Source organism: Ambystoma mexicanum, chromosome 6p, assembly GCF_040938575.1.
Source record: "Ambystoma mexicanum isolate Mex_15411 chromosome 6p, UKY_AmexF1_1, whole genome shotgun sequence".
Lineage (NCBI taxonomy): Eukaryota > Metazoa > Chordata > Amphibia > Caudata > Ambystomatidae > Ambystoma > Ambystoma mexicanum.
This window is the reverse complement of record NC_090935.1, coordinates 1,115,124,850-1,115,137,739: the sequence shown is the minus strand read 5'-3', so window position 1 is coordinate 1,115,137,739 and position 12,890 is coordinate 1,115,124,850. Positions and strand designations below refer to the sequence as shown.

At 45.5% G+C, this 12,890-nt stretch overlaps 1 protein-coding gene across 3 annotated transcripts in view; it reads right to left on the bottom strand.

The window, feature by feature from the left end:
* TUT7 (terminal uridylyl transferase 7) overlaps positions 1-12,890 on the bottom strand; it is a 2,420,963-nt gene that overhangs the window by 1,173,764 nt on the left and 1,234,309 nt on the right. The gene's annotated exons all lie outside the window — the stretch shown is intronic.

The window sequence follows — 12,890 nt, the reverse complement described above, 5'->3', positions numbered from 1 at the left end:
TTGGTGGCCGTACCACGCTGCCCATTCATCAGACCAGACGCTGAGGCATTCTATGCCATAAAACAGGTTTGAGGGAAAAGAGGGGGGGTACGCTTTAAAAGTGGGCATTTACAGGAGGAGCCGCAGGGGTCGCTCTCTGGCTCCTTCACGCATGTCAGGAACTTCGAAGCTCTCCCTGCTTTCTGGTTCCTATCTGCATAGAGCGTGGGCACCAGAAGCCTATTGAGCAGCTAATGAGGCGGCGGCGTGTCTAGTCTGGAGGGAAACCAGCAAGGGGGGAAACGGGAAGCATTTTTGTTTGTGTGTATGTGTGCGAGGATTGTATGAATGTATGTATGCGAGGGGGTGTCAGTGCACATGCATAAATTAATGCAGTGTGAATGGTGCACATGGGTGCAAGTGTGCAAGTGAATGCTCTGGGTGTTCGTGTGAATGTTCTGGGTGTTCGTGTGAATGTTCTGGGTGTTTGTGTGAATGACAAAGAAGCTGTATGGGTGTGTGACTGGTAGATGGATGTGTATGAATGTATCTGTGTATGTTAGGGCCTGTGTGAGAGGTGGCATCAGAACATGAACATTTTTATTTTTTTTATTGGCATTTTGCGTAAACATCACATGAACACCCCCCTCGGAACCCACCTGTTTAACACTGCTGTGCATAATTTAAAACATAGTACAGCAGACTATATCGTAGTACAATTGCAAGCTATTGAAATTTAATCAAACAATTCCCAGAATTCAAAATTTTTGCAGACAACACCTAACATTGTAATTCTCCTGCAGACATTGCACCACCATATTCAAGTCTTTGGGAAAGTTTGAATGTTCCCCCTGTATAGAGTACGTCACCCATTCCAAAGCCAAAAAGCTCCAGACCTTGGCGAACCAATCGGCAATGTGGGGATCATCCTTCGATTACCAACAAAGCAGCTAACTGAAATATCACAAATGCCTTGTTTTGGACTCTGCCTCAACTGCTCTTCTATAACAACCAAAAGACATGATCTCAAATACATGGGTTTGTGTAGATCGAACATTTGGACCATACATTTATGAACCTCTCCCCAATATTGCATTAGCCCTGGGCAGCTCAACCAAATATGCTTCCAATCCCCCAACATTCCGCATTCTCTCCAGCATAAATCAGAGCTAGAAGGGTACATTATTCTTACTCGATCATGCGTATGGTGCCACTGTACCATTAGTTTGTACCAAAACTCTCTAATTTGAAGTGACCTACTAAGTTTATTTATTTTACACCTCAGGGCCTCCCAAACCTCATCTGGAACCGCCTCCCCCAATGACAGTTGCCAACGTTGTTTATATCTTATTGATGTTTCGGGAGTGACATCCACCATCAATTTGTATACATTTGTTCTAAGGGCTTTATTACCAGGACTAGACGTCACAAACTTTTCAAAAGGCATAACATCTCTGATTGCAGCATTCCTTACCGGTGGGGCAAGAATCCAGTGTCTCACTTGAAAGTATGGGAAACGACTAGTTTCCCTCAAGGCAAGCTGCTTACATTGTGTGAACGATTTAAGATCAGTCCCCTGAAACATGTCTCTTACTCTTACACACCCCGCCCTCTTCCACGCCCCAAAAGCATTAGATTCAAGCCCTGGCGTGAATTGGGGATTACAAAATTAATGGAGTCAGAAGAGAGTGAAACAACGTCATTTGATACTTTTTCACAACTGTATCCCAGACCTCCGCCACTAAGTTTGTAATCACACTAGCATGCATTTTTACTGGACGATCTTGCTTAGGAAGCCACAAACTATCCCCCAACCTGGTCCCCCCCCTCACAGCCCTTTCCATATGTACCCATCTTTTCCCCGAGTTTGCATCACATCAGTCTTTGAGGACCCCAATTTGCGCAGCTGGATAGTATTTCCTAAAGTTTGGTAGGCCCAGCCCCCCAGTCCCTTTCAGTAGGAACCATTAACTTACCTACGGCTATCCATGGAGATTTGCCCCTCCATATAAAGGCAGAGACCGCTTTGTGCAAGTTTTGAAAAAACGAGCTGGACACCTGAATAGGTAGTCTGCTGGTAGTCCGTTTTAATTCCTATATGGCAACAGGTAACTATCCGGAGTCCTGGAGAAATGACATCATCCATCCAATATTTAAAAAGGGCGATCCTGGAAGCCCTCTGGTTTACAGGCCAATCTGACTGCTGAACACCTCCAAGGTTTTTGGCCGGACCATTTTGCAACATCTTGAGTACTGGATCTTAACCAGCCAAGTCCTCTCAGAAGTCCACTATGGTTTTAGACCTGGCCTGGGAACCCAGGACCAGGCCTTGAATTTGTTTTTGGTAGGGGTTTCCTCTCTCTATGGCAGGGGGGGGGGCGATTTATTTAGTCTTCATGGACTTGAGCATCGCATGGATAGAGATACTTTATGGCGGTTGCTCGGGTCCATGGGCTGTCCACCTGAGTTGCTAAGGATCCTCCAACTGATTCATGAGGACACCAGGGCCTGTGTCCGATTCGGGGAATAGGGCGAACGTACTGTTTATTTTGAGGTTGCGACCGGAGTGCGCCAGGGTTGTGTGCTTGCAGCAGCTTTATTTACTCTCTATATAAATGGCCTCTTTAGAGCGCTTGTGAACACAAAAGCAGACTATCCATGTGTGGGCGCTAAAGCACTTCCTCTGCTTGCATACGCTGATGACAGTACTTATTGCCTGCACTCCATTAGCTCTACAACAGTTGCTTAATGCCTACACTGATTTCATGACAAATCTAAAACTTACTATAAACACCAGCAAATCGGCAGTGATGGCATGTAGTGTTGGGAGAGGGAAAACAATCAAAATGCGCACTATGTTGAGCAATGGGTCTATTATTCCTAGGGTCACCAAGTTTGATTACTTAGGTATTTGCTTCCCAAACAACTGGAGGGGGATGGCCCATGTGCACAGACAAGTATTAAAATGAAACAGGCGTTTGGGGGAATTGTAAGATTCACAAAAATGTGTCGGTGTCAAATGCTGGGTCTTATCAAGGAAGTGTACTGCACTCAAACAAATGCTGCGACCAATTATCTGGTGGCACTGAGGGGGATGGAAAATACATCAGCTATTGAAGTCACAGAGAATAATTTTTTGAAAAAAAACGATTGGGCCTTCCAAGTTCCACCCCCAATTATGCCGTACACAAAAATGGGCATAACCAACATTGGCGACGATTGATACGAAGTATCTCGTCTGCACTGGTTGGGGATTTGGTCAAACTCAGGAGCTACTCGGACAAACAATATTATTAGATCTATGTTGAGGGGGCTCCTGAAGGCAAAATTAATTAATATTAAAACATACCATGGCTGAAACACAGTTTTGTGTGTGTCTCAGATGAATGCTCCATCTTTACAATGCCTGGCTCAAATTTTAACAATAGTAGAGGGGAATGCGTATAAGAGGGCCTTCTGTTTGCTTACAAAAATAAACTTTAAATCTATTGGCCTCGCTCTTGAGTCAAACATGCAGCATCCGTACATCACGGAATGGGACACCATTCAGCAATATTTGATACGCAGCAACAAACAGGCTGACCGATGGGCACTCACTAGGGCACGCTTTAATTCATTGATGCTGAGGGGCATTACGAAGAAATGGATGGGGCAGGAGCTCAACCTGGCCTGCCTGGGTTGTGGGGGTATGACAGAAGATCTTTTACACTTTTTCCTGTTTTGTCCTTGTTACCATGATATTAGGAAACAGACTACCACCCCACTCTTGAGAGAAGTGAATTTTACTCAGTGTCGCCCCGCACTTCGGTTTCTGTTGCGTGCCGTACCACTTATCATTGCTTGGGGGCCTGTCAGACAATTTGAGGAAGGGAATCGAATAGATGGAGGCTTATACGCAAATGTTCCCCTTTTAACCTACATGTAAGACTTTACACCGCTGTTCATAGTGTTTTTGCAAAATGTATGTTATGACTGTGTATTTTTAATTCTGCTCATTTTAGGAATGATTATGCAAACTGTATTTTACTATATGGACTGTGTTTCTTTTTTTAAACCTGTCCATTTCATGATTGATTATGATAACTGTATTTTCACAACGGACTGTGCATCTTTGTATACGAGTACTGCTTTATGGACATTTTGATCAGAATAAACTGTTTTGATTTTGATTTGAAACAAATATAGGATTTTTGGAAGCGTTACCATTTTTATCGTGTTGATCCTACCCAACCAAGATATAGTAAGGGGGACCCACAATGATAGTTGAGTTTGAATTGCCTTCAACATAGGGGTATAATTAGCATTAAAAAGCCCTTTCATTGTAGGAGTTATGTATAGCCTTAACAGTTTGACCGCTTCCTGGGCCCACCCAAATTGTGTACCAGACCGTAAAGCCTGTATCTCCAAGGTGGGGAGAGATACATCCAAAACCTCAGATTTAGGTTTGCTTATTTTTAACCCCGCCACCATGCCAAATTTCCCAAATTCCCAGGTTGGCGCTTGCAAAGTGTTTCATGGATCAGAAGCCACCAAAAGCATGTCATCCGCGTATGCCATGATTTTATGTGAAAGAAAAAAAACAAAATGAATCCCCTTGATCGCCTCCGTCCGACTAATTTTGGCAAGTAGCGGTTCCAAATGTATAGCATATAAAAGTGGCGACAGGGGGCACCCTTGTTTTGTCCCGCATTGTAGGCAAATATGGGAGGATATCCGCCTTTTAATAATCTTGCTAAAGGTTGCCTATAATTGGTCCTGATTTTGTCTATTTTGGGACCAAACTCCATTTTTGACAGAGTGAGAAAAAGAAATGACCACTCCACCCGGTCAAAAGCTTTTTCTGCATCGATCGAGACAAGAAACACCAGAATCTATTTTTTTCTAATATATGGCATGTTCTGCGTATATCATCATGCGTTTGTCGGGACTTGGTAAAACCCGTCTGATCTGGACAGATTAAAGATGGGAGTAGGTCCTCCATCCTACTGGCTAAAATTTTGGTATAAATCTTTTTGTCTACATTCATTAAGGCAACAGGATGGTAACACCCACAATTAGTCGGGTCCTTTACCTGATTTGGGAAACAAAAAGTATTTTTGCCTCCTCCATAGTCAGGGAGACACCTCCAGAGATGACAAATGAATTATATAATTGGGTTAATTTCGGAGCAAGAATATTTTGATAGGTTTTCTAAAAAACTGCAGGGTACCCATCCAGACCAGGCGACTTATTTTGGGCGAGATCACGAATTACCCACAGTACCTCTTCCCGAGTAATATCGCCTTCGAGCCGCTCACTATCTGCGCAAGGAGCGAAAGGGCAACCATCTCCAAATATTCCTGCTGCAATTGTGGGTACGGGAGTTCCGACTGATATAATTGTGGAGGTCTCAGTAACCACCTCACCAGAAGGAAGCCAAATCCAGTGTATAATTCGGGAAGCTGCTCTCTGGCAAAGCTCAGCTGCTAAGAGTCGATCAATTCTATTAGCTTTAATATCATATTTGTGTTTAGGTAAGACCAACGCTTTGTCCGCCTTCTTTGTCTGACAAAGATTAAGCCTCCAGGAAGCAGCCCTGAACTCTTATTGTAATGTCGGACTTGTTCCCATTTCCATTTTCTCAAGTACCCGCCTGAGATCCTCCTCCAATAGCACTTCCAGTACAATCTTCTGTTTACGTCTGGTGAATTCTTCCACTATCAAGAACCCCTCGCCCCCTCATCGTGGCCTTAAAGGCATACCATATTACACTAATTTTAGTGTCCCCAACTTGGTTATGCTGAAAGAATTCTTGTATTTGTTTATCTATTTTCTCTCTAATCACCGAATCTTGCAGTAATTTCGACAGGAATTTCCATGCCCAAGGTTTCGGAGTCCTTTTAGGTGCATTTAAATCTATCATTAATGATGCATGATACGACAGCGAAATTGTATGGGTCTCTATTTGGGTAATTCTGCCAATCAGGGAGACTGAGGCCTAAGAATAATCTATGCGTGAGAACGAGCGATGCACGTGTGAGTAAAAGGTATAGCCCTTTTCCTTCTCCCTGAGAGCGAACCACACATTCACTAAAGATAACTGTGCAAATCTCTGTTTTAATACCTCAGAAGGAGGTGCTTGACGTATCGCGTAACAATACTTCGATCTCTAACCGAGTCCCAAGCTATGTTAAAGTCCCCCAAAAGTAAGATCTCCCCCCTCCATAAAGGATTCGAGTTGCCCCAAAGTAGATTTAAAAAATCCTTTCTGGCCTGAGTTAGGAGCATAAATTGTTGCTAAAGTCAACTTAAAGGCATTTCATTCTAAGCTAAGATGAAGAATATGTATCTACCCTCCTTATGTGACAATGTGCGCAATACTTTTACTTGGCAGCTAGCCTTAAGCGCTATTATAACCAGCCATCTTGCCCACTGCATTGACTTTAAAAATTGCAGAATGCTGAATCAAATGTAATTTTAGTTTGTCCATCGTCCGAATATGGGTTTCTTGAAGAGCCACCAAGTCAGGTTGGTAGTGCCTCAACAAGCTCTCCAATTTCCTACGCTTAATCGGGATATTGAGCCCACTAATATTCATTGATAGACATTTTAATTGGGTATATCTCAACCACACAGTGTGGGACTACTAAATCAACAGAAATCTACTAACATCTTAATTCCAGCTACCGCACAGAGAGATCCCCTACCCAGATACCCCTTAACCCTCCAACTAACTTTCCCACAATATTCCCAACAACCCCTGCTAGAGTCCCCTGGTGCGAGTCACAGAACCTATTGTTCCCCGGGCGGAAGCCACCAGCTGTGAATCACCTACTAATCCAGGGCCATGTGCGGTGCATACTACCACACGCATCCGCTACCAGAGTGGACCGATTCCAGGATGTTGCGCTCCGTCCCTGCATACTCAATGGTTTCTTCAGTATTTCGTTGACCGCTGCCCATTGGGAAAGCTGTATGCCTGCTTACTTTGCTGATTTAAGGGTAGGGGCTCTGAGTCGAGCTCTCCAGTCCTCCTTTTGTGCCCCTTTGTAGTTGCTTCGCTTTCGATCAGTCAGTGTACATTCCTCAGATTTCAGCCGCTTGAGACAAGGATTCGTCGAGGCCACGGCTCCATCCATTGTTTCATCTGTTCCCTCACCTCATCCTCCATTTGAAGCAATGCAATGACTTCATCACAGGAAGTTATTCTATGTTTCCCTTCCATTGAGAAAAGCAGGCAGAAATTAAAGATCCATCTATATTTGATTCCGCGTGTTGAAGATTTTTAACCACTACTTGCATGTTCCGTAACTTTTGAAGAGTCGCAAGTGAAAGATCTTGATACAGATGATTTTCTGACCCATTAAATGTTATCGGCGCAACCGTGCATGCCTCCCACAATATCTCTCCTTTTGCGGATAAAGTGCACAAGCTGCCAAAGTGTTGCAGGGACACGCACCTGGTTCAGACCTCTTCGGACCCGTCCTGTGAACCCTATCAAGTGGTATGTGCACTCCCTCTCCAGTCACTATAACATCTTTAAAAATCAGCGTGATAACCTCTTTCAGTTCAGTATCCATCACTGATTCCGGAAGATTCTTCACCTGCATGTTAGAGCGTCTGGACCAGTTATCAAGGTCTTCTTGTTGGATTTCCAAGTTACATGCGATTCGCCAGTTCCTCTAGTGCAGTATCCGACTGTTTACTGTCCTCCGCCAATTCCTGGATTGCACGTTCATTTGAGTCCACTCGCTCCCCAAGTGAAGCGATTTTTTTTACCCAAGTATGCCAGTGAGTGTCTTATTTCGGAGGCAAATGTGGTAAATTGTGACTGAAAGGAGGCTGAACATTTCTTTTGAAATTCTTGGAAGCTGGTAGCAAAATCTTCATTGGAAGCCGCCATTTCCAGATCCGAGGTGGGGAAGGTTTGAGGGAGATGCAGTTCAGATGTATCTACGGACACTGACGTACCCACTTGCCTCACCAAAAACATTTCCAATGTGTTGGGTCGTTTTGAGTGCAATTGTGTGTGCGCTGCTGGGATCAACTTTTTCCTGCCTCTTGGCATGTGTTTGAAGACTTGAGGCCAGTAGAGATCCACAAATCCCACATGACCGACCTGTATTGTGTTGCCTCCTCACCAGGTGGGGTGAGCCATTTCCAATTCCGCAGCGCACCTGCTATGGAGTGTCAGCAGACACACTCAGAACCTGTGGCCCCCTGCCACATCAAACGTGCTTTGCCGGGCGCAGACCACTTGTCAGACCATCTACCAGTCCAGCGCTGTGTACAGCTTCCTCCTTGCGCTTTTGCTCTAGGGAAACATCCCCAACAGACATATGCTACCCCCCAATGAGATGATAACTGGCACTGGGCATACAATCTTCAACATAACACGTCGGAGGACTCTTGGGATCCCCTGGTCTTCAGGCAGCCAATCTCCACCCCTCTTGATGCTAATGCACACGTGTCCTTCAATAGGAACCGCCCTAGAGTTGCCCGGGGCGTGCACCTCTTCCGGCTCCCAAGTCGACAGCTCTAGGGCACATTCACCGCCAGGCCAGCTGATCCTGTGCTATCTGGTTGCATATACTGGGGACCCGGTCTTCCCGTGCTGCAGCCATCTGCTCTGGAGTGACCCCAGGTCTTTCCAAGGTTTGCACCGACCACCGGAGCCCTTCCGCAACCTCTGCGGTATCAGACAACAATTAGAGGGAGGGGGCGGGGGTGGGCTTCCAACAGACCAGTAACACCTCCCCTACCTGCACACAGCAGTTACCTGCAAGGTCCACCACACCCGTTGATGGGAAGATTGCCGATCTTGATTTCCGCATATAGGGGCTGTGTTCCCACGGATTGGACTATGTCCCTCGCCTGCCTCTGCGACCGGGAGAAGGAAACCTTGCTTTTAAGGCAGGATCAAACAAAGACTTTAATGCTGTGATAGAGACGGAGCGCCGTCACACACACATTCTCAACGTGCGGTGACCTTCTTGGAAAAAAAAGCATGAACATTTTTTTGACAGGGACATGGCTTGTTTAACTGCCATATTTGGGCAAAGTCAACTTGTTTATTACATGCAAGAGAGATTGGGGAGGAAGGAGGGCAGTACAATGGGCTGGCTGGCTAGGAATTTTGTACTCGCATTAAGATCAAAGCGAACAATAGTGTTCCCACATATGGGAGGAGAGGGCATGTTTCCTTACTGCGGCATGGCATTTGTTTTACTCATGTCAAGGTCAAAGACAACATTTGCGTTCTTACATGCAGGGCATTTCTGCAACCCGCAAGGCAATGTTCTTACTGTGGCATGGCTTTTTTACTGGTATTAAGGCAAAGCCAACGGGAGTATATTCCAATGTGGGGCTACTGGCATATATTTGCAGCGCCAGCATGAAAATTATTTGTTATAGTATCATTACTTTCATTATGGGCAAAGCAAACATAAGTATGTTCTTATGTGGCAATACTGGCAATATATAGGTGCACCAGCATTAAAATGTATGCGCACAATCAGAATAAACACTTGCAGAGTACTTGAATATAGCAGGCAAAGGCATTTTAAAATGCGTTAGAAAATACTTCTGTGCATGTTTGGTGACTTGGCATCTAATGGATTGTTTATGTCTTACCCTACCGAACTGACTGTAAACTATGTAGCTTTTTACCATATTTGTCACAGAAAGAGTACTGTATAATGCACCATTTTAAACCATTATTTAATAAAACTTTTCGGGGGGTTGTGGGGGCTGGATGGGGGGAGTATAACCCCATCAAACTACCCTTTACTGATTTAGTCGCCGTTGCTATGCTCGGCCACTCCTGAGCATTCGGCTGGGGCAGAACAAACCGTTCACTCTGCAAGCTTCCCTGGGTGTTGGACCCACTACATTAGCTCCATGCCCCACTTGTTAGGCAATCCTGGCTACGCCTCTGTCTATGTGTAAGCAACTTCTGGTGTAGCTGTTTGCAGCCAAGGAGAACAAAAACATGACTAACTGTAACAGTCTGTATATTAATAAAACTGCTTTATGCACAGGTTTGTCAGATGTTTGAACGTAAGAGAGCAAGTCAAGAACCATCATCCATATTCGGATGCAACATCAGGGCTCCAAAAGCAGGAGTATCTCAAATTAAAGCTGCAACAAACTCGCCAGGTTTGATTAAAGCAAAGTTTTTTCCCCTCCACAATTTAAGGTGTCTGCTCTTATCATTTGAAAGGGAATTTTATCTATTGCCCTATATTTCACAGAGTTTCTCTCACCATGGTGGTATGAAACATTGGCTGTTACCTGTAGAAACGGAGACTTCACACTGCAAGGCCATCAATAGCTCCATTTTCCGTTGTTGCCAATGTTTTGATTCTTGGATTCTATTACCAATGTCAAGGAATATGTAGATGCCATTCTCCTACACAGCGGTCGCAATTTCGTATTATCTGTGTATAGAGGAGCCTTACGTTAGCAATATATGAAGCACTCTGAGAAACACCTACCGCAAAACAGAGAACGCAGTAGAAGGCATGTGCAAAACGTCCTCTGTGTACCTTTTCTATACCAAGACAAACTACAAAGTTGACAACAGTCTCACTCCCATCCTCTTTTGGCTGAAAATCAACTTGTGTGTGGAATCCTGCCAAACCCTCACCAAAACCCTGCATCAAGTATCCTCCCAGGTGGCCAGGAGAGGGCAGATGCTTCCTGACTCCAATCCTGGGGGGTGGTTTACTGCAGGAGGATCACCTGGATGGAGATAAGGCCCTGGGTAGTGGGGAGATTCCGAGGGAGGAGACACCATTTCGCCTGTAAGAGTGATCTCTTACCACCATGTCCGAGGTCGTTCTGACTTATCGTCACTTTAACATATCTCAACTTCCTAGTAAGAGTGAAATGGTAAATTCCAAGGTTGTTAACCTAAACATATCAAAATAGCCTTTGCCAAGGTCCGGCAATTAACACTAAGGGCCTGCACCTGAACTTAATTGCCCGACCTGAGAAGTATATAAGTCTGCAGAAGGAAGGCTCTGGAGCAGAAGCTGTGAGGCTGTGTTACACTCACCTGGCTCCCACAGGGGCGTTGATCGGAACTGGAAAGCTGCGGTCTCCACCAACGCCACGCGTAGTGCAGGGATGACAAATTGGACTGGCCCGCCTAATTTCGTCTGCTTGATCCGTAGAAGTATTTTCCTGAAAGTGGAGAAAGGGAATTAGCCACCCGTGGATTTGAGCGATAACACCCCGCTGTTCTTCCCACTAATCACCTCCGATATCTCCTTTCATAGTCTCACCTTCTGTTTATAAAAGATGAGCTCTCCATCCTGCGTGGAATGCAGGGGCGCGTAGATAACCAGTTACTTCACTGGTCCGAAAGAGTTGGGAGAGTTCCAGACCAATATTGACTCTGAGGTCCCTGGCGAGGAACCGTAAGTATATAGTTCGTAAGAGTTCAAAAATGTCTGATATTCACTCTTGTCCGATTCCTTTTATCTTGCAGCTTGGCCCAAGAGAAGATTGTCTTGTGGAAGCTGGTAGCGTTCAGGTAAGAGTCTGTATTACCAAACAATGTCCGGTAAATGATACCTGTGTTTAATCTGTTGCTTTCCCTCCTTTTACAGGTGCGCCGTGAGAAATTATGGCGTCTTGATGAATAATGCCCCCGGCGGTAAAATCAGTAAGTCTATGGTGGTAACAGAGATTGCCTTTGTTTATTCTCTCGGCTCACCTTGCTGTTCTTTTGTCCCCCTTAGGTGCCGGAGTTCAGCGAAGATGTGATGGAGACTGCGGCGGATCGTGGAGGTGCTGCGAAGACTGGTCAGAATAGCGCGGCGCCACAGCGGGCGATGCGACGCATATAGAATTAACGTCTCTTTCCTTGTTTGAAGGCACGATGGATCCGGAATCAGGTGAGAAATGGAAGTAATGTTCTTGTTCTAATCTTTCCTCCTCCTTTCTAGGAGCTCCAGACTCGAGGCGGGCGTGGCAGAAGGCTGGATGCTGACTTGCAGGCACGGTGAGCGTTACGCTGCTGGATGCAGAATAACACAAAGCGTGTTCTGCTCTTCGGGCGTGGTGTAAATAGCCTTCAAAGTAGTCCCAGTAAGAAGTTCCCCCAAGACCACACCAGAGTAAGAAAATAGTCCCTGAAGTAAAGTAGCTCCCTTCAGGCTTCACGTTGGCTTGGATTCTTAGCAGCATGGTCTGCATGAGGTAAGTGTAAGCATATGAGCCTGACGCCTATGGCGCCAGGACTGACCCCTTCTATGAGCCTGGTGCCTACGGCGCCAGGACTTTACCCAGATAGCCCCTAGCCGGGGATGCTGGGCTTTTTCTAAGCATCTGGATGCCTGCTCCCGGGACTGATGAGCCTGGTCCGGATGCCCGGGGGTAGGCATCATGACAGGCTGGTAATAAAAGATGAAAGCTCAAGTCTGGCAGTTTAAGAGGAAGTGTGATCACTTAAGGATTCCGGGACGAGAGAAGAGCAGATTTCACCTGCAGGTTCTGAGTTGGTCGTGTGTTCACAAACCCTGCCTGGCTGTACTGAGAGAGACGTGGCTAGATGGAAGGTCTTCCCATGTCTGCCTAATAGCTGTAATTGCAGAGCCAAAATCGTGCAGCAACTTGAGGCTTGTGTGCAGAAGCAAATTGAGGGATTAAGGAGAGAAGGCGACTAGATATAGTCTAGGCCTGGATCGGAGACACCCATGCTGCAGAGTGCCTGAAGTAGGAGGAAGAAAAAGTTGGGAAGCGGAAGCAGCCCACAACCGCAGTGTTTCTGGAGCCGGTGAGTGAAGCCCCATATTCAGATTCACTGAAAATTGCTTGCCGGTAACTGTTACCAGCTCCATTATCATTTGTGAAGTAGCAGAAAAGAGTGGAAGTGGTTTGAAGTTGTAGTTTGCTGTGAAGAGTCTCAAGAACAAAGGGAAATG